This window comes from Mirounga leonina, unplaced genomic scaffold (genome assembly GCF_011800145.1).
Source record: "Mirounga leonina isolate KUSES-001 unplaced genomic scaffold, KU_Mleo_1.0 Mir_169, whole genome shotgun sequence".
Lineage (NCBI taxonomy): Eukaryota > Metazoa > Chordata > Mammalia > Carnivora > Phocidae > Mirounga > Mirounga leonina.
This window is the reverse complement of record NW_023270431.1, coordinates 17,554,217-17,573,191: the sequence shown is the minus strand read 5'-3', so window position 1 is coordinate 17,573,191 and position 18,975 is coordinate 17,554,217. Positions and strand designations below refer to the sequence as shown.

At 35.5% G+C, this 18,975-nt stretch overlaps 1 pseudogene; it reads left to right on the top strand.

Moving 5' to 3' along the window:
• The first annotated feature begins 10,070 nt into the window (after positions 1 to 10,070).
• On the top strand, positions 10,071 to 11,146 carry LOC118017310 (annotated as a pseudogene).
• Positions 11,147 to 18,975: the final 7,829 nt, after the last annotated feature.

The window sequence follows — 18,975 nt, the reverse complement described above, 5'->3', positions numbered from 1 at the left end:
TTACCAGTGTGGAAAACAGGGCTGCAATAACAATGGGGATACTCTGAGACTCTCTATGACCATCACAATGGTCCCAACGGAAAACAGGACTACAAATACCAGTCCCTATTGGTTTAAGGCTTCTTCCGGTGTTGGTGTGTTAATTCCTCATTTCCACCTCGAGCCTATAGTGTTAGGTGAAGTAAGCTCCCAAAGTGCTGGAAAGTCTTGAGGCAAAGGATATCAGATGAAGCTATCAGCCTTTTGGATACTTTGGACCATAGCTGTAGATGAATTTAGGTGGGTTGAGCTGATAAAGGCATGGAATTTATAGTGTCTGCTATATTGTCTCATGACTTCTTTGCATAATGTCACATATTTATAACTATCTGTATTTATATTTTCCATGCTAGACTGAGAAATTTGAGAGAAAATTATGCATGACAGCCCCTGGCAAATGTTGTTCAGTGCGATAACTGTCAACAAGTTCTATTGATTCGATTTCCCAACTGGTTCTTGAATTTGCCTTGCAAACTCTCCCCGGAACCTACACATTTCCTTATTTTTTCTACCTGAGTACTAGAATACCCTCATAATTGACTTTCCTATTGCTTGTCTTCCTTTCTCTTTATCCAGATTCCTCATTCCTGCAATGGTGATCTTTCTAAAGATTCCACTGTTTAAACTTTTAAAAATATCATGCAAACTCCTCATGTTGTATATTAATAGCTATTATTTATTAAGTCTATATGTATAAGACCAATTCAGACCACTTTGCAAAAGTCATTTTATAATTTTACCAACTGAAGGGATGTTCACAGGAAAATACCTGACTTTGGGGAAGAAAAATTTATAAGGGCTAATGTTCTTTGTAATGTTTATATGTAACATGGGCCACACCAGGCTTTAGTAAAACCTGAGTTTCTGTAGCATAAGTAGCTCATATTTCTTGCTTCTAATCATCACCTATTACTTTAGGACCTTACTGATGTGGCACCCTACAAAATTTCCTACAATATTTCTGATTATTCTTTAGGAGTGACCCAGGTGAGTTTATGAAACTAATCTGTCAGCTTGCATGGGATACAACAGATTCAATAGATGCTGCTGCTGAAATAAAGTCCTCAAAGTGTCCACTAAATATGACAATGTGGAAAAACAGCATATTTCTTATTTTTTCTTGTTTTATTGAAAAAATAGACTAAAAATAGTATTATTTTACACCTGGGGATTTTATAGCATTGTACCTGAAAATATAATCTTTTTTAAAAAAGATTTTATTAATTTGACAGACACAGCGAGAGAGGGAAAACAAGTAGGGGGAGTGGGAGAGGGAGAAGCAGGCTTCCTGCTGAGCAGGGAGCCCGATGTGGGGCCCCGTCCCAGGACCCTGGGATCATGACCTGAGCCAAAACCAGATGCTTAACGACTGAGCCACCCAGGTGCCCCTGAAAATATCATCTTTTAAGTTTCTCTTCACAGGTCTCTCTCTCTCTCTTTCTCTAGAAGACACATGTTAGACCTTGAGAGGTTGAATTTGAACCACTCTAAAAGGCAAAGTTCTGCTTTTCTCAGAGACAACACTCCTTTATCATGCTGAGGATGTTGTAACTCAACCATGCCCCTCCATGTGCCTATCAAGAGTCTCTGCATTGGTTGGTCCACCAGTGTAGATGACATAGTCATATCTGCATCCCAGGAAACAATGTAGTTAAATTTCAATTGCATTTTCTGCTAAAAGTATATGCTCTTTATAATTTTTATTATATAATAAAACAAAAATATGGAAAGTACAATTCTTTTTTTTTTAAAGATTTTATTTATTTATTTATTTATTTATTTTTTTATTGAGAGAGAATGAGATAGAGAGAGCATGAGAGGGGGGAGGGTCAGAGGGAGAAACAGACTCCCTGCCGAGCAGGGAGCCTGATGCGGGACTCGATCCTGGGACTCCAGGATCATGACCTGAGCCGAAGGCAGCCGCTTAACCAACTGAGCCACCCAGGCACCCGGAAAGTACAATTCTTATATAAAATAATTTTTATTTTACCTTCCAACCCATATTTGAATGTATATAAAATATAAATAAAATTTTTAAAGCTAAAAGGAATAGAAATTTTATGATAATAAGTTGACTTAGTTCTCATACACTTAAAAGTCTGTTTTGAATGTATACTTTTCTTACAATGTATAATATCATATATGAAAGAAACATTACTCTATGCTGATATGCACCCTGGGAAGGTCATGGATTTTTTTTTTAAAGTAGAAGAAGATAGGGTACATGACTGACTAAAGATCAATTCAAAAGCATGTGTTCATTTTGAGAGGATTTAGAGTCATGGTTGAACAATGGCTTAACCTCTTCAATAAAAGCTGTTCACAGAAACCCACAAGGCCATATTTGCCACATTTCTGCCAGGAGTGGCATAGAATTTAGAGAGCTGGAATTGTATCTTTTAGAAGTCAAGCTCTCTAGCACAGTTAATAGATTCTTTTTGAAATTTCCTCATCCTACTGTGGAATAAAAAAGATATCCTTCAAAGAGAAAACCTATAATGGTCCCTTGTCAGGAAGGTCATGAAGAGGATTTTTGCTTTAGAATACACAACCCCTAGCCCCCTTGCTACTTAAGTTTTTATGAATTAACGCTATTTTAGTTCCTATCCATAGTTCATGTCTTTAACATGATTTATTGTCAATTGACCTCCATGTTTGCTATAGAGCTTGCTCCGGGTTACCTTCAATAAAAGAAAGGTCAGTTGATAAAAAACGAGGTTAACATTATGATGAGATTTTTTTTAACACTAAACACTAAACCCACCAAGAGAAGAGAATATTACTGAAACTAGCCAGAGATGTAATGATGTAACAGAAAATCTACAAAATGGGTGATCCACAGCCAGTTGATTAAAGCATTACTAGACTGGACCTTGGAATTTGAGTACGAAGATAGTAGAATTTAGTTTGTGTGAATGCTTTTGTGATTTTATGAGTTTTGCTAGCAACATGTATGTGAGGTACTAGAAAACTGATGTTAACAGGGTGATCTTGCTGATGAGATAGAGTAAAAGAACTGCAGAACTCATCTGAGTCTGTTAGGTCTGTCAAATCCAAATTTCTATCAACATTAGTAGGGACATTTCAATAATAACAGGAAATGTCTTCACAGCTAGAAGTACTTAAATATTGGATTTTGAGTAAGTAGTCTTGGTTCAGTCATATTTTTCTTTTAAAGATTTATTTATTTATTTATTTGAGCAGGGGCCTGGCAGAAGGAGAGGGAGAGAATCTCAAGCAGACTCTGTGCTGATTGTAGAGCCTGATGTGGGGCTCGATCCCATGACTCTGAGATCATGGTCTGAGCCAAAACCAAGAGTTGGACACATAACTGACTGAACGACCGAGGGCCTTGGTTCAGTCACTTTTCAAAATGCCTTACTTTAAGCAATTGATGTTACTTCTCATCTGCATAGTGAGATTATTAATACCAGTTTTCTAGGGCCATTATGATGATTTCAGTAATTAAATGTGAAAATGTTTGGTACTTGGTAGGAAACTCAGTAAGCCTTAGGTAAGCCTGAAACTGTTCACTAAAAATTAAGAAAAATATTGTTTTATCAAAAAAACTTTTGAATCCTTCTTGACATGCTTGCTGTCATGCAAGCATCAGGACATTTTGATTTTTTTTTTTAAGATTTTATTTATTTATTTGACAGAGAGAGAGAGAGAGCGAGCACACAAGCAGGGCGAGCAGCAGATGGAGAGAGAGAAGCAAGCTTTCTGCTGAGTGAGGGGCCCAATGTGGGGTTTGATCCCAGAACCCTGGGATCATGACTCCAGCCAAAGGCAGATGCTCAACTGACTGAGCCACCTACATGCCTGAATCAGGACATTTTGACTCCTCAGAAAGAAATGATTTTTATTTATATGAAATTTGCTCAACAACAACTTTATTTCATCTGTGACTCTTGTGATATCATTAGTGTTTCCACACCTCCTCCCTAACTTTTACCATAACCTTCTCCTAAGGCTCGCACCCCATATGATCTTGTTTCATTATTTCCTCAAGGTACATCCTGTGTTTAATCATCTAGGAATTCGTCCATAAACCTGGTCACAATCAATCTACCCCGATGATCACATATGTGGCAACTAAAAGATGGAGATGGAGAAATGGGGTTTGATACAAGGATAAAATGAGACTCTGAATTTATGTGAAGCATAGATTTAGATTTTGGTAAGGGATAGAATTTAAATATGTATTTTGCACACACTATTTGATTTGACAAAAAAAAAAGCAAAAACTTCTGGCATCTTTATATTAGACAGGGCCCATTAGACATATCAAAATATCTTATTTTAAATGCACCTTTTAGAAGTTGGGTTGAAAACTATTGACATTGAGGCTAGTAGGTATTGATAGCTTATCTTATTTTCTTCCTTTACTAGTTTTTTCCTACATTTTTGCAGACAGTAAATTGTGCCTGTCAGCACCACTTAGAAGAACAAGTAAATACTAATTAGCTTGAGGCTTTTGGAATTTCTTGACCTGAAGTAGCCTTTCCCCAAGCTAACTTACACATTTTGATTGCATGTTCAGAGAAACAGTACCATTCCTTTAAAATGGCGATTCCCTGTTGAAAAGGGCATATTTTGCAGAGTTGATGATTCTTCACATATACAGAATGTATACACATGGAGTTTCATAAAATACGAATGATGCCTGATTTATAACAGAATTTCAAAGTCTTAACATTTACTTTCAATTGTTTGTATAAGACATGTTTATTCCATTCCCATTAGTAAATTAGTGAGACCGAAGTGGGTTTCTCAAGGCTTTTCTCTTCAAACTCAGAGAATTTCAATTCAAAAACAAGAATTAAATGTAGGTTCTGGATGTTATTATTTGTGCTCCTTACACAAATTGCTTATTCGTCTAGGTCTCAATTTCTTTCCTCTTAAAATGTATATAATATAGTTTACCAAACAAATCTAAATATTGATTTAGATAATAACTAAAATGATCTAGGAAATAGTAAGTAGTGGTCATATAATAGATTCCTTCAATAGCAAGAAAGTAATTGTTATTAATGACTATGTTTTTCACAACTATATTGTATTAGGGCTTATTAACATGTCTTAAGAAGTGGTATAATTTTTATAATATTAACAATAGTTATAGCTAAATTTGTTAGAATTTTATTGTATACAAAGTAATTTTATACACATTATTTTATTTGATTCCCAAAGCTTATGAGGTTAATTAGTAAAGTAAAAAATAATTACATAATTTTACAAATGTGAAAGAATGGAAGTTCATAAAATGATTTGATTGAAATCATAGACATAGAATTAAGAGAAGAACTCAGATATTTTTGCCCTCAAAATTTAATATTTCCACCAAAATATGCTATAAGTTGTAATAATTTTTTAATTTTGGGGAACTAGTTCTTAGAAACTATGTTTCTCTTATTACATAAAGACAGCAAACAGTAAAATGTTTAAGCATTGTGAAGTTTCTATCAGTCATTAATTACAAAGGGAAATAATGACAGTCTAAGATAATCCTTCTCTTCTTACTGTTATTCTATACTAACACAGAAATATGTTAATATTTTTCTAGTTCTATATTCTGAAATGAATTAGTTATATAGACAATCTAAGAATTCTGGATTACTTTCTAATAAGTGATATAATATTCATACATGGATTGGTATTTACTTTACATGTCAACTTTTTGTGTTCATAGAGGAGGTCTGATTGGTAATTATGAATCAGAACTCATGACCTGAAATGGGTAAGGTGATTTGAAACGAGATATTTAATTTGCAAGACAGAAAAATTGAAATGGGGGTGTATGTTGAATGCCTCTATCATATAAGATTCAACTCATATGTATATAACCAACAAGATCCTGTTTCTCTTGTACTGTATTCTTTTACTGTATGCTATATACTGTAATAAAATGGAAAGGATAACAGCTGCTTTATACACTTGAAATAAAAGTAGATCTTAAAGACAAAAAAACTGAATGTTAAAATTTTTCTTAACTTCCTTATCCTCAGGAAAGGTTATTATAAAATCTGAATGCCATACCTATTTTGTACCTTGTAAGTCTTCATAATATGATACTTTACATCTAAACCTGTTATTAGAACCCCAAATTAAATATCTATTTAAAGGTCAATCATTATACCACCTAACAGTGGCCAAAGGAATTCTTAATAGCTTAAAAAGCAAGAGCAATATCAGCATGATATGATATGTGTAACATTTTATTAGGTAGACAAAAACACAAAGACAAAAACAAGAGAAAGTTAACATTATACATGTATATTTATATAAACATCTATAACATATAATAGGCATATTTGTATTGATGAACTGTCATTTGTGCTGGATAATCACTGTGATTCTATTTCATTTAAAATTATCTTAACAAAAATGAATTAAAAGTTCTGAAAAACAGATTTGTTTAATGAATCCCTAATTAAATGTATTGCTTAATATAAATTTTAAGAGTTTCTAAAATATACCTAGTCATGAGACCATCTCAACACAAACAGAGCAAATAAAAGAATTATTCCCTAAAACAATGCATCATTCCACAGAAAGTTAAAATTAGTATTTATTGGAAGGGTCTATTTTGTGGCTACCAGGAATGAGAAGAGAAAAACTCTGAAACAAAAACCTTGAGGAACCATAAGTCAAGTCTGGGAAACTGCAATTAGTATGCAAATCAAACAGGAAAAGGAAGACAAAATCAGGGAACAATAAACAAAGGCTGGTTGATGATAGGTAAAACTGGATTGAATTAGAAGGGGGTCAAAACCTAAAGCAAAAATGAAAGAGCATTTAGAAAGATGGCTGTAAATGACACTGATGTTTATTTGTTGCTGGTCAGGAATTAATGAATAGATTGAGTTGGCTTCTATGTACAAGACCAGGGAGAATAATCAGTGCCTTGTGGTTTTAGTGAGTAGAGGTTATAGGATGGATTTTAGTCTATTTTGTCTGTGAGAAAGAGAAATAACTTGATTCCTATACAGATGATTCATGGATGCTCTGATGGATGGTGACAAGGAATAATATTTAATGATGTTGCGCAAGTTCTGAGTGATATTGGTTGACCATTTTATGGTCACAGTTGTGTCAGTTACAAAAGTAAGCAGTAAAAAAACACTATGACAAGTAGTAGACAACCAATAAATATTTACATTGTTTGATTTCTTTCTGTAATTTCTTTTTTTCCTTAAGGAATACTCTAACACAAGCTCCTATCAAGTCACCATATTTCAGTATCTCCTCTACCTTTCCTTTCTCCCTGATATACTTTTTCTTTTTAAAAAAGATTTTATTTATTTATTTATTTGTCAGAGAGAGAGAGACAGAGAACACATCAGCAGGGGGACCTGCAGGCAGAGGGAGAAGCAGGCTCCCCACTGAGCAGGGAGCCCGTGTGTGACTCAATCCCAGGACTTGAGCTGAGACCCATGACCTGAGCTGAAGGCAGATGTTTAACCAGCTGAGCCACCCAGGTGTCCCCTGATATACTTCTTCTATACTGAGTATACTCAAATGTAAGGCATAGGGAAAATAAGAGAGAGTAATTAGTATTATCCACATATTGAATATACAGAACCTAAATAATAGCTTAAAATTTTATTAGTTCTGAAATTGTAATTTATTTAGTGACGTGGAAGAGGCTTTATTTCTCTTGTTATGCAAAATAGTTTCTTACATTTCTTACCATATATGATTTCTTACAAAAGTATATTAATTTACCCCATCTTTGTCCTAATTTAGTAGCAGTAGCTCTCGTTAAAAGGGAATTTTACCATTAGGATATCCTTCTCTCTTCTAGAAAAAAATACAGATGTTAAGTCACTAGTATTGAACATAATAGTAGCTTATTAAAACTACAGGATAGAAGGTAATGATGTTGCCAGAACTATCAAGAATATTGTTCTCTGTGATAGCTAGAATTGCAAGATGTCTTCCAAGATTCCCCTTCTGATATAGACACATTATATGATCCCTTCTCCTTCAGTGTGGTGAGAACATGTGATGTGATGGGACATGTTTATAGAGTCTTAGAAGGAGAAGAGAGGGCGCCTGGGTGGCTCAGTTGGTTAAGCGACTGCCTTCGGGTCAGGTCATGATCCTGGAGTCCCGGGATCGAGTCCCACATCAGGCTCCCTGCTCAGCAGGGAGTCTGCTTCTCCCTCTGGCCTTCCTCCCTCTCATGCTCTCTGTCTCTCATTAAAAAAAAAAAAAAAAAAAAAAAGAAGAAGGAGAAGAGAAAGAATGTGGTGACAAAATTTTGATGAGGCAATGGCTGAAAATTTCCAAAACTGATAAAGACAATAAGCCATATGTTAAAGAAAACCTGACTCCAAAGTAGAATTTTAAACAATTTATCTATATAGTAATGCAATAGAGTAAAATTGCAGAAAAGCAAAGACAAAAGAAATTTTAACATGCCCCTAGAGAAAAACAACAACAACATAATACCATCAAAGGAACAACAATAGAACTTAAATCTATTTTCTTAATGATGATAAAAGCTAGAAGACAAATTATATTTTTATTTATTTTATTTTATTTTTTTTAAAGATTTTATTTATTTATTTGAGAGAGAGAATGAGAGAGAGAGAGCACGAGAGGGAAGAGGGCAGAGGGAGAAGCAGACCCCCTGCTGAGCAAGGAGCCCAATGTGGGACTCGATCCCGGGACTCCAGGATCATGACCTGAGCCAAAGGCAGTCGCTTAACCAACTGAGCCACCCAGGCGCCCGACAAATTATATTTTTAAAGTGCTGAAATAAAATAACTGTCAAGCTAGGAGTTTAAAGCTAGAAAAAATATTTCAGAATGAAAATGAAAGAAGGCATTTACAGATACACAAAACTTGAAATAATTTTCCATAGTAGAACTGAGTTAAAGAAAATACCAACTATTGCTCTTTAAACAGTGAGGGTATAGCTAGGAGATCCAGGCAGAAATTAAGGCTAAATATATTGGTGAATCCAAATAAATATTGCTTCTATCAAAACAGTGATAATGATAAAGTGTTGATGAGTTTAAATACACAATTAAAATCCATAAGAACAGTGCATAGAAATTGGGAAAGGCAAAGAGTTAAAGTGCTTGAAGTTTCTTGCTTTGTCTAGAATAAAGCACAAAAGTTGTGGTTAACTTAAACCAGAATAAGTCAAGATTCAAATTTTTATCTCTGCAATAACCATTAAAATAATGGTAAACAAGCTAATAAGTTCTATGCTGTTTACTGTTTGTCATATTCTAGACAGATGACCTTTCTTTACCCTGTTCTTTATTCCTGGGAGGCTGACATTACATGGGCATTCTTGCCCTTTGACCCTTCTTGGCTTTGGCTAACAGGCACTGGCATGAAGTATGAGGTTAAGAGAATAAAGATTGGGTATATCCCCAATTCAATCTTTATCGCAGTTATTACATCCTACTAAGGCTACACACATGGGAGAGCTGTATTCAGTAACTCCAGTCTCCATTAACTCCCACAGAAAATATATGTGCCCTAAGGGACAACCAACCAGTCCTTTACTGCACTAGAAACTGACTGCAGGTACAAGAGTGAGCCCAGCTGGAGAGCGTCAGAGCCCAAGCCAAGTTGCTACCCCACAGAATGATTAGCTAATAAACTTTTGATCTTTTTTTTTTTTTAAAGATTTTATTTATTCATTTGAGACACAGAGATACAGAGAGAGGGAGAGCATGAGCAGTGGGAGAGGCAGAGGGAGAGGGAGAAGCAGACTCCTGGCTGAGCCAGGAGCCCGATGTGGGGCTCGATCCCAGGACCCTGGGATCATGACCTGAGCTGAAGGCAGACGCTTAACCATCTGAGCCACCCAGGCGCCCCAAACTTTTGATCTTTAAAGCCACTCACTTTCAGGTAGGTTGGTGCGCAATGGGGAAGGGAAGGGAAGTGCGTGTGAGATCATCACGTGTGTAGGTAGACAAGATCTGACGGTTTAAACCAGACTGAACCAAAGTGGTCGGGGCAATGGATGTGGTCCTTTTGAGAGCTCAAGATGGCAGTGAACCAACATATACTCATCATCAGTCACTGGCCACAACCTGAGTCGACATGACTTGCTGACCTGGATCAATGAGTCTCTCGGCAGCTGAATCTGACAAAGGTTGAGCAGTTGTGTTCAGGGGCTGCCTACTGTCAGTTTATGGACATGCTGCTCCCTGGCTCCATTGCCTTGAAGATGAATACATCCAGAACTTCAAAATGCTACAAGCAGATTTTAAGAGAATGGGTGTTGACAAAATAATTCCTGTGGACAAATTAGTAAAAGGGAAGTTTCAGGACAATTTTGAATTCCTTCCATGGTTCAAGAAGTTTTCTGATGCAAACTGTGATGGAAAAGACTATGACCTTGTAGCTGCCAGACAAGGTCAAGGAAGGACAGTTGCTCCCTCTCTTGTTGCTCCAGCTCTGAACAAACCAAAGAAGCCTCTCGACTCTAGCAGTGCAGCTCCACGGAGACCCATTGCAGCACACAGAACCACTGCAACCCCTAAGACTGGCCCGGGTGTGGTGCAAAAGAAACTTGGTGTGGGCAACAGGGATGATGAACGGGGATGATGAAGTGGTGAATTGATGCAGCAGGTCAATGTATTGACACTTACCATTGAAGACTTGAAGAAAGAGAGATTTTGACTTTGGAAAACTAAGGAACATTGAATTGATTTGCCAAGAGAACGAGGGCAAAAACAACTCTCTATTGCAGAGGATGGTGGACATTCTGTATGCCAGATCCGAAGGCTTTGTGATACTTGATGAAGGGGGCCCACAGGAGGAACAAGAAGAGTGTCAACAGCCTGGACCAGCAGAGCAACATGCGAATTCTTCACTCCAAATCATGTGCTTAAGTATAAAACCTCCCTTATATTATTCTTAGAGGACTCATGGGTTTCTTTTCATAAGCAAAAATGTACCTCTTCTTAAAGTGCACTTTGCAGAAGTTTTACTCCTTTTCCAATGAGTTTGAGTTCGGACTTTTGTAGCAGAGCAGTATTAAATTCTAGTTGGTTCACCTAGGGAACAAAGAGGCTGACCATGGGGCTCACTGGGTGGTGGCTGGTAACACTGATTGCTGGAGAAGGTGTTTTTATGTAATACACTGAGGTGGAGAGCTCACTACAGAAAGGTAAAGACTGATCTGAATTTTAAGCTAATGTGAAATCTTGGCAGAGAACGTTCTAATAAGTAAATGCCTTAAGAGTATTTGAATGTTTCCTTATTTCAAAATATAAAATGTAACATGACAGGAGATTTTATGTATTTGACATTGTGTCTGAGAAGGAAGGGCTAGATCTCTGGACCTTTGGAATCTGCTGTTCACAGGCCTTCCAGGGCTGCTTGAATCCTCAAAGGCCTAGACCTTGGTCCAAAAGGAAAGTTTAAAAGTTGCTCTGTAGGGGCGCCTGGCTGCCTCAGTTGGTAGAGCATGTGACTTCATCTTGGGGTTTTGAGTTTGAGCCCCATGTTGGGTGTAGAGATTACTTAAAAGTAAATTAAAAAATCTTAATAATCAAGTGTATTCTATTGATTACTTGTATTACAATCACGAGGATGATGTTCTAATGTAGATAACTAGAGTCATTCTTTTATTTTATGAATCAGCTTCTCTGAGTTTTCAAAGTTACCATAGTGTTTCTGAACCCTTAGTACACCTTTGAATCACCTGTATTCTTGAGAATCTAAAACTGAAGTATATACATAGTAGGTGTATTATGTGACTTTTCATATATATTTTCATGAAGAATTACAGGTGGTCAAATAAAACATTTTATGAGGCATATTGCTTCAAAGAGCTCTTTATTAGTTTCATTAATTGATGAATCTTTGTTAATAAACTCAGTACAGTGCCTCATTATAGAAGGTGCTTAATTGATATTTGTCATTAAATTAATGACTCATTTGATCTATTATTCTTTTTCAAAATGGGCAAGATGATATTCTTAATTCTTAACATGGAATAATTTTATAATAGATATATCAATTATATGTATGTGTATATGTATTTCATAAACTTGTTGAAGAAGAGCGTTTTCAATGACACTTGTTAAAGATAGTAAGGCAGATTTTATTCAGGATCATTGCAATATGTATAGGAACCTCTGTAATGAGATATTACAGTGGGCGAGAGAGATTGGGCTCAATGCCAAATACAGCATAAACCAGTGGGTGTTTATAGCTAAGGAGCAGGGTAGAGCGTGGTCAGTGAAAGGAAAATTAGGAGACATCTGGCTAAGGGAGGGAGATTCTGGCTAAGCTGACCCAACAGGATTCTTGTTGAGGACAGGCCAGAGTGATCAGACATCACCTGGGAGATGTGGAGGATGAGGAGCTTGCTCAGGTAGCCAGGGTAACAGATGTGGAAAGTGAGGAGTTCTGATTAACCTGACTTTTAGCAGGGTTCTTGCTAAAACTAGATTTTACAAGGAAATGAACAGATAGATTTGCCAAAGAGAAGGTTCAGGGGCCTGACTAAAGTTTGGTCAAGCAAAGAATCTTTGTCATACTCCATATATACAGGGACATTAAATTTTATTTCTTCTGGTTGTCATGTAAAGTGAGCTAAATGATGCAGGTAAAGTGAACTAAAAGATTATATATCAGTCTTACTGAATGATTAATATTGCTAAAACTTTATGAATTTCTAACAGATTCAAAATAAGAATTGATTTTAGGAGGATTATTAAATTGTATCTATAATGATAAAAGGAATATTTATCTCTCATTCTTTCTACATCAAGTGCACTATCCCTACTTAATGTATACTTAGTGGGTCATGTACTCCTTGCTGACAAGAATAAATAGAGATAGCTATATTAGGTATAATCACTTTCTGGGGAAATTTTAAAATGTTACATTAATTTGTAAATTGATATAATTGTTTTGTTTACAAATTGTTAGAATTTCAACCTCATGATTAAAATAATGTGGCACAACCTTGCTTTTGTTAAGTGTGATATCCTTATTTTGCTAGGAAAAGATTCTTTTAATAATGCTTTCTTCTTGGCCTTAGATTTTTAAGCTGCTTAAGATAAAAAAAAATATCATGGGGATCAACTGGTTATTTACAAAAATGTGTAATAGGTCATCTCTTGAATAAATACCACCAAAGATGTCGGCGTAATCTGAGCTAACACTGCAAATCATATTTAATATGTAATTAAAAAATCTAAATATTGAAGAAAGGAAGCTTCTATGGAAGTTAATAATAAATTATATCAGTTTGCTCACCACCATACTTTTGAAAATTTCTGCCATTAAGAAACAGATTTGGCCTTTATAGGGTTCTCATTTATTACTGTATTGCTACTTTTTAAAATTGGTGTGATAGAATTTGGTAAATCTTATAATTTTCTTGATCATAGTGTTTTACTAGCCCAGTGCTATGAAAGTGTATATTAAAAAGCTAAATATAATGAAAAACACATGCTTAAATCTCTAATTCTCCTAATTATTATATTTTATTTGGGGCATTTTTCTATAGAAAACTCTAAGCAGACTGTGAGGACAAAGTGATTCAAGATATGTCATTAACAATGGCCAAGATTGCCTCTCATACACAATTTAGTATCTATTACTCTGGAACAGACAGAGTCAATAGAATAAAGGAATAAGATACATAACTGAAAATTGGGTTTGAATTCATAATCTGAAATTTCCTTGAACCTTCAAACAAAAATTTAAGTCAAATTAAGATAATATTATTGGGTTCTCAATACCATCTAAATAATAAATGAGTTGTATAGTTTCTTATGATTTATCTGTTTTATCTTTAAACCTATTAAAACATTTGCTTCAGTGCATGAACTACTTTAAGAATTTTACATATTTCAAAACTAAATCATTATGTCAAAAACTAAATCAAAAGAGTCACTACACTTTTAAAAATCTCACTTGATGCTTTTCATGATAATTCCTAAGTACATTAGGATGAACTTGCTTTATCTTATATACAGATGAAGAAAATGCAGTTTAAAAAGTTATGTTTTCTTCAAGGACTTTTTTTTATGTTTTTTATTGTTATGTTAATCCCCATACATTACATCATTAGTTTTAGATGTAGTGTTCCATGATTCATTGTTTGCGCATAACACCCAGTGCTCCATGCAGAACGTGCCCTCCTCAATACCCATCACCAGACTAACCCATCCTCCCACCCCCCTCCCCTCTAGAACCCTCAGTTTGTTTTTCAGAGTACATCATCTCTCATGGTTCATCTGCCCCTCCGATATCCCCCTCCTTCATTCTTCCCCTCCTGCTATCTTCTAATTTTAGGTAATTAACATACAGCGCAATATTGGTTTCTGGAGTAGAATTCAGTGATTTATTACTTACATAATACACCCAGTTCTCATCATAACAGATGCCCTCCCTTAACATCCATTACCCATTTAGCTCATCCCCCACCTACCTTTCTCCAGCAACCCTCAGTTTGTTTCCTAGATTAAGAGTCTCCTATGGCTTGTTTTCCCTCTCTCCTTTTCTTCTTTTCCCCTTTTCCATATGTTCACCTGTTATCTTTCTTATTCCACATATGAGATCATATAGTATTTGTCTTTCTCTGACTGACTTACTTCATTTAGTTTAATCACTCTAGCTCCAACCATGTCATTGCAAAGGGCAAGATTTCATTCTTTTTGATGGCTAATATTCCATTGTATATTTATACCACATCTTCTTTATCTATTCATCAGTAGGTGGACATTTGGGCTCTCCATAGTTTGACTATTGTTGATAATACTGCTATAAACATCGGGGTGCATGTATCCCTTCAAATCTGTATTTTTGTATCCTTCGGGTAAATACTTAGTTGTGTAATTGCTGAATGGAAGGGTATTTCTATTTTTAACACTTTGAGGAATCTCTATCTTGTTTTCCGGAGTGGCTGTACCAGCTTGCATTCCCACTATAAGTGCAAAAGGTTTCCCCTTCTCTGCATCCTTGCCAATACCTGTTGTTTCTTGTGTTGTTAATTTTAGCCATCCTGACAGGTGTGAGGTGGTATCTCATCGTGGTTTTGGTTTGTATTTCCTTAATGATGAGTGATGTTGAACATCTTTTCATGTGTCTGTTAGCCATCTGGATGTCTCTTTTGGAAAAGTGCCTATTCATGTCTTCTAAATGGTGGAGTTGAGTCTATTAGATATTGTTGGGTCATGCTATAAAATAAACAATCTAAAATTCTTGGTGATTTACAACATCAAATCGCTATTTCTCACTGAAGTTTTGTTTGCTATGACTTTGCTTTGGGATGCAGTCCAGGTTGATGTCTGCACAATATACCTTCACATTTTACTGCCTCAATGGACAGAGCTTTCTAGCACATGTTCTTCCTATAGCACAGGGCATAGGAACAAAACAGGAGGTGGAAACTTGCAATGCCTCTAAAATGTCTGCTTGGATGTGGAATACACATCCCATTAGCTAACACAAGATAATTGTGCAAAAGGAATTAATGATTGAAGTCAATGGGAGCAGGATTGTATTATCCACCTATAGACAAGGAAGACTGAATAGTTGAGAACAATAATGCGATTTGCTGTTCAAAGTTTCATGATCATATTTTCATAAACATAGTCTCATCCTCTTTTTCATATATTCATCATCAGCTCTGTATGATGTGTGGTATGTAAAAAAATGATTTGGAAATCTTAGGGGTTTTGATCTAGTTTTAAAAATAAGTATAAAGGAATTATCTAAGAAAAATTAAAAGGTGGGACCAAGCAACTTCCAAGTACAGTAAAGTGTAAATTCCCTAGGAATTCAGAGAAAGACAAAGTAGTTTGTAGATGGAAGAAGATGATACATTGAGGAATTGGGGAAAATTTTTAAGAAATGAAATAAATCTTTAAGAAATGATATATTTTTATTGGCATAGAAGATATATGAGGACATTTGGACGTGAAAAAGAGCACGGACATAGCTGATGTGACCTTTGATAGATATTGATAACATTTTGTAGATTTACTCCTCTCATAGGGAAGGTTTCTGTTGTATAATTAGGAGATATGATTGAATAGGTAAGGTAAAATTAGTTACTGCAGAATCTTGCAATACAAAAGGAGATGATATAACTTAATTCATAGGTAATAAAAGCCTTCCTTCCCAAAAGTATAACCAATGCTATGAGATAATTTTAGAAAACATGACATGTCCTTATTTTTAAATATATTTTTTAAGTTTTAATTTAAATTTCAGTTAGTTAATATACAGTATAATATTAGTTTCAGGTATACAATATAGTGATTCAACACTTCCATGCAACACCGAATGCTCATCATGATAAGTGCACTCCTTAATCCCCATCACTTATTTAACCCATTCCCAACCCACTTCCCCCTTGGAAACCATCAGTTTGTTCTCTATGGTTAAGACTCTTTCCTGGTTTGCCTCTTTTTCTTTTCTTTCCCTCTGCTCACTTGTTTTGTTTCTTAAATTCCATATATGAGTGAAATCATATGGTATTTGCCTTTCTCTGACTGACTTATTTTGCTTAGCATAATATTCTCTAGCTCCATCTATATCATTGTAAATGGCAAAATTTCATTTTTATAGCTGAATAATACACACACACACACACACACACACCACATCTTATTTATCCACTCATCAGTCAATGGACACTTGGGTGGTTTCCATAATTTGGCTATTGTAGATAATATTGCTATAAACATTGGGGTGCACATATCCCTTTGAATTAGTATTTTTCTATTCTTTTTTTTTAAAGATTTTATTTATTTATTTGAGAGAGAGACTGAGAGAGAGAGAGAGAGCACAAGAGAGAGGAGCCGGAGAGGGAGAAGCAGACTCCCTGCCGAGCAGGGAGCCCGATGTGGGACTCGATCCAGGGACTCCAGGATCATGACCTGAGCCGAAGGCAGTCGCTTAACCAACTGAGCCACCCAGGCGCCCCAGTATTTTTCTATTCTTTGGGTAAATACCTATTAGTGTACCTGAAAAACTGTAGTGATCAAAACAGTTCGGTACTGGCACAAATATAGACCCATAGATCAATAGAACAATATAAAAACCCAGAAATAAACCCACAACCATATGGCCAATTATTCTTCATCAAAGCAAGAAAGAATATCCAGTGGGAAAAAGACAGTCTCTTCAAAAAATGGTGTTGGGAAAACAGGACAGCAACATGCAGATGAGACTGGACCACTTTGCTACACCATACACAAAAATAAATTCAAAAGGGATGAAAGACCTAAATGGGAGGCAGGAAACCATTGAAATCCTAGAGGAGAACACAGGCAATAACCTCTTTGACATTCATAGTAGCACCTTCTTTCAGGATGTCTCTTGAGGCAAGGGAAATAAAAGCAAAAATAAACTATTGGGACTTCATCAAAATAAAAAGCTTCTGCATCGTGAAGAAACTAATCAATAAAACTAAAAGCAACCTACAGAATGGGGGAAGATATTTGCAAGTGATATATCTGATAAGGGTTAGTATCCAAAATATATAAAGAACTTATCAAACTCAACAGCCAACAAATAAATAGTCCAATTAAAAAATGAGTAGAAGACATGAATAGACATTTTCCAAAGAAGACACACAGATGATCAACAGACACATGAAAAGATGCTCAACATCACTCATCATCAGGGAAATGCAAATCAAAACCACAATGAGATATCACCTCACACCTGTCACCATGGCTAAAATCAACAACACAGGAAACAAGGTCATTGGAGGGTGTACATGAGAAACTTTTGAGATATAGGTAATTGTTTTCTATCATGTTTGGAGGTTAACTGGGTGTATTAGTTTCATGTATATGTATACTTGTTATTTGTGTACTCTTTATGTGTGTTATATTTTCATAGAAAAGTTTACTTAAAATTTTTTCCTGCTTATTCCTATATAGATTTTATAAACCAAAGTATTAGAATTCAGTATTGTTTTGGGGAAACTATATTCAGTCCCTTATTGATGAAGAGTAAAACTGTAGTGAGGAAAAGATGAATGACTGTAACAATAATAGCTGCTGAACCAGAAGCTTTAACAATACTCTAAAAATGTGGAAGGTGACTTCACCTTACAATTACTCAAGCAAATTCTCATTTAATATATTTTTGCATATGTAAATAAAAGTCATTGTGTTTATTGAATCACTAATACACTTCTGGGTAATTTATATTCCTTAAATAATTTTCACTTTTCTTTTTTTTTTTTTTTAAGATTTTATTTATTTATTTGACAGAGAGAGAGATAGCGAGAGCAGGAACACAAGCAGGGGGAGTGGGAGAGGGAGAAGCAGGCTCCCGGCCGAGCAGGGAGCCTGATGTGGGACTCGATCCCAGGACCCTGGGATCATGACCTGAGCCGAAGGCAGACGCTTAACGACTGAGCCACCCAGGCACCCAATTTACACTTTTCTAATAAAAAAATTCAACAACGGGGAACATTTATAAAAAATAATTGGGCTGGATACATGAGCAACTGTAGAGAAAAGAAATATTGCCTTTTAGATTTCCTATTTTCTTTTACATCTTTTACATCTTTTGCAAGCCATTTAATCCTGAGCCTGCTGATTGGGTAGAACAGACTGGTAACTGCCTACGGTGACTATATATAAATGTTTTTAAAACTTCAAGGGAATGGATTACAATACAGTGCCATTTAATGGTAGGTTTTATAAGCAATTCTTTATTTAACCAGCAAAAAGAAAATGGAAATGCTTCAGCTACAATAAATACATCCACATCCACACACACACACACACACACACACACCCAAATGGGAATAATCAGGTATCACAGAAAAGTGTGAAATGTTTTACTAATTTTTTCATGATATTTTCTTTGAATCAATTAGGAATTAATAATTAAATTTATTTATAAATATAGTTTTTACTTATATTGAGTTCTTTCCATTCTTAAAATATTGAATACATTCAGCATAATATTGAA